The following is a 4,321-nucleotide window of genomic DNA, read 5'->3' on the forward strand; positions in this document are numbered from 1 at the left end:
GAAGTGGCTGTAGATAATATTACTGTTATTCTCATTCAACAGATTTGAATTTACTTTGACCAATGGAGAAAAGTTAGAAACTTCTGTTTGCTTATTATAGAATGTGTTTAAGAGTGCAAACTATTTTTCCTCGTTTATGAAGAAACATGTGCTTTTGACCAATTTGAATCTCCAGTAAATACACATGCTTGACTTTGTAAAGGAAATGAAATTGCAACTTCACATCTTCAGTTGAATCTTTGAATATTTTTAGTAATTAAAGTTGCCTTTGTAAATTGATTTTCTGTTGAAGTTCTGAACAGCAAATAATATAGAAAGCATGGTCCTTGCCATCATTGTGTCTTCTTCACCTAACAATAGGTCTCCAAGCAAAGTTCCTGTGGGGAGTATCTGTCTTTTCCCTAGGAACTCAGCTAATGCTTATAAGGCTAGACACTTAAGAACACCTCATGTGATTTAACTTATTTAATCCTCATAACAACCTTAAAGGACATACTATTTTTTATTAGAGCTTTATAGTTATACATAGCAGTTGAGTTCATTTCAACAAACTCATACGTGCGTGGAATTCAATTGCAGTTTATAATCCTCCCCCTCCCTTCCGATCTCCTTCCCATCTCCTATTCTGCTTTCTCTACAGACTTCCTTTTGCTTGTCTATTAACTAATATTTGGTTGGTTCTTTCTACCTATACATAAAGGTGAAGTTCCCTGCGGTACATTTATATACGTACAACAACATGAATTTTTAAGAATTCATTCTGCATTGCCTCCCCTTACCCATCCCTCCCCTCTGCCTCTTGATCTCTTTCTTCCTTTTATCTGTTTTTTTAAAGATATTTGAAACACAACTTCATTCTGATTCTAAATGAAAAGGAATGAGAATGACAGTAACAAACAAGATTCACCATTGAATATTGTGACATGACTGTAGCAGTCATATTCGAAACTCAAGAAGAAAAACAAGTGCATTCCAAACAGCTAAATATGCAGGTCCAAAAAATGAAGGTATTTTTTTTTTAACTGACGCATTCGCTCCGAAGCCCATTCATCTCCTTCAGCGTTCCACAAATGAAGCACATGTCTGCTTAGCTAGATTTTAGTAAAGTGGCACACACATGGCATCCCGGACGTCACAGGACAGTCGCCTATAAAACTATAGACTTGATGCTGGGCTCCAGCTTCATCTTCTCACAGGTCATAGTCCTCATCTGGCAGAGCACTTGTCTGAGCAACCTCTAAATCATGCTCACACTGCACCACCAAGGCAGGGTCTGTGACAACCTCTGGTGGGGCAAGAGCAGGCATGGCAACAGACTCCAAGTCAGGGTCTCCAATGAGCTCTCTAGGGAGCCAGAGGAAGGGCTTTTCAGAGTTGTAGTTACTTTCGGCTGAGATGTCATAGTGCTGAAGACTCTTCTTTCGGTGGAAGACAATAGATTTTGCCCTTCACTTTCCTGTCCTTACTGTGCACTCTGTTGCCACACAACACGATGGGGATATTTTCACACACTCGTACCAGAGCTCTATGCCAGTTAGGCACTTCTTGTAAGTAACTCTTGATGTCACATCAAACATTATAATGGCATACTGGGCTTGGATGTAGTAGCTGTCCCACAGGCCACTGAACTTCTCCTGGCCTGCTGTGTTCCAGACGTTGACCTTGATGGGCCCTCTGTTGGTGTGGAACATGAGTGGGTGGACCTCCATGCGCTGGGTGGCCACATACTTCTTCTTGAACTAGCTGGTCAGGCAGCGCTTCACAAATGTCGTCTTCCCGGTGCCGCCATTGCCCACCAACATGAGCTTGAACTGCACCTGCGGCTCCCCCTGCTCGGCCATCCTTGTGATCCTTCCAGAAGCATCTCCATGAGCATCCGACTCTCTTCCTTTTATGTTTATGGTGTTTTACCTTCCCTCTTCCTTTCCTTTATTTTTAAGAGACTATTTTTATGATCTTACTTTTACAGATGAGGAAACTGAGGCATTCAAAGGTTAAGTGGTAGAGCTAGGGTCTAAACCAAGGCAGTCTGGCTCTGTAGACTCACTTTTATCCAGTATGGTATACTATAAAATAAATATAAACTATGTCAGTGGTTGCCTGGGATTGAGAAAAAATAGGCTATAAGAGGTACAAGGAAGTTAGTTGTTTGGTATAATGGAAATATTCTATATCTTGATTATGGTGGTAGCAAATGAGTATATTTATTTGTCAAAACTCATCAAATGTTCCATGTACAATGGAGCCATTTTCCTGTATACAACTTATACCTCAATAGAGTTGATTTATTTAAAAAATAGAGTTGCTTTATTTCAAAACAGTTGGTATTGGAGAATCTCACATGTTCCCAACATGGAAGAACAGCTTGAATGTCTGAGGTGATAAATGTGCCAATTGCCCTGATCTGATCAATACATATAACATAAATGTATAGAAATGCCACACTGGAACCCATAAATATTACAATAAATGTACAATTACTTTATATAATTTAAAAATGAAATATAATTTTAAAATAAAATATAAAAGTAAATTTGCTCTATTAAAGTGTTTTAAGATTCACTTTAAGGTCAATGAATAGTAAATTTTGATAATTTCTGCATACGTGCTCTCTGTATGACTAATGGATAAAGACACAACTATGCACTTAAAAATTATCAAATATACATTCCTCTGAAATGTGATGGAATAGCTAGCAAAATTTACTGTGCAATGAATCATAAAGTGTATCTGCCACACTTCTATATTCTTACTGATATTTTTCTATTTATTCTATCATAACAAAGAGATCAACATTAAGCTTATTGTGAATTTGTTTCTTTTTACAATTAAAAATTATTTATTATCTTAATTATACATATTTATGGGGCACAGTGGGATATTTCAATGCAGGTATATGATATGTACTGACCAAATCTGGGCAATTAATGTTTCCTTGTCCTTTTGATTACTTTGTGTTTGCAGCCTTCAAGTTCTTCTCTTCTAGTTCTTTATAAAATATGTAATAGATTATAGTAAACTGTAGACATCCCACTCATCTCTAGAGTACCAGAACCTGTTACTTCTATCTAATTGTGTTTTGGTACCTGTTATCCAACCTCCCTTTATTCCCCACCCCGCCACCAGTCTTCCCAGTGTCTAATAATCACTGTTTCCTCCTGTCACTTTGGTTTTCATACATATTCAGTCTTTTTATTTAAGTTCAAATCGATTTTTTAGCAATAAACTTGTATTATTTTTTTTCTTCTGTTTCAGCTTTTCATTGTTTATGCACTTTTCATTAATTTTGTATTTGCTTTATTCATGGATATGTTTGAGTTTATTGAGTTTATGCCTACTTTTGGGGGTGTTGTATGTGTGTGATTCTGGGGATTGAAATCAGGGTCTCCCATACGCTAAGCAAGTGCTCCACCACTTTGCCACATCCCCAACCCTTCCTGTTTCATTCTGAGATCAGGTCTCACTAAATTGCCCAGTCTGGCCTTTAAGTTGAAATCCTCTGCCTCAGCTTCTTGAGTAGCTGGGATTACAAGTGAATACTACTATGTTGGACTTACTTATTTATTTATTTTTAATTGGTTCTGCTTGTTTTATGTTTTTCTTTTTTTTCCCTACTTTCTTCTTTTTTGACTTACAAAATATTTTTATTATACCCTTTACATCTCTATTAACTTGTTAGTTTCATACTATTTCATTTTTATTTTATTCCTTAATATTTTCTGAATATTTGTTTTTCTTGAAAGAGTATTTATGTCTTTGTCTTTGATGGATTTTTTTTCCATTGTGCATAGAATCTAAGTGGACAGATATTTATGTTGAGTAATTTAATCCATCATTTTATTGCTTTCCGGCTTTCACCAATTCTTCTGTAATCAGTTGGCCTTATTGTTGCTCCTTTTAGTAATGCACCTCCCCACAAATACCCCATGTCCCTATATCTCTGGGTATTTTCAAACTTCCCTTTGTTTTTGGCTTTAGGAGTTTTTCTATGATGTGTCTAGCTTTCATGTTCCTTATATTCATCCTGAGAGTGTTGCAAGGAACTTCATGAATCTGTTGCTTGATGATTTTCATCAATCATTTTCTCTTCAAATATTGCTTTTTCTTAATTCTCTTTTCCTTACTCAAGTAACACATGTCTGATATGCTAACAATTTTTCTTGCATACATTTCTGCAATTTTTAAGTCCTTTCACCCTCCCATGCCTCAATCTGAAAGTTTTTGTTAATCTTATTTTAGTTCACAAATTCACTGCTTTTCTTATCGGCTATCATGCTCCTTTATCAAGTATGTAATTTTAGCTATTTTATTTTGCATTTCT

General features: G+C 36.2%; 1 pseudogene; it reads right to left on the bottom strand.

Moving 5' to 3' along the window:
- Nucleotides 1-994: 994 nt before the first annotated feature.
- Nucleotides 995-1,917, bottom strand: LOC124087469 (GTP-binding nuclear protein Ran-like; annotated as a pseudogene).
- Between the last annotated feature and the right edge of the window lie 2,404 nt (nt 1,918-4,321).

This window comes from Marmota monax, unplaced genomic scaffold, assembly GCF_021218885.2.
Source record: "Marmota monax isolate L192 unplaced genomic scaffold, Marmota_monax_Labrador192_F-V1.1 WCK01_AAM20220418_F8-fsc00012, whole genome shotgun sequence".
In the NCBI taxonomy this organism is placed as follows: Eukaryota; Metazoa; Chordata; class Mammalia; order Rodentia; family Sciuridae; genus Marmota; species Marmota monax.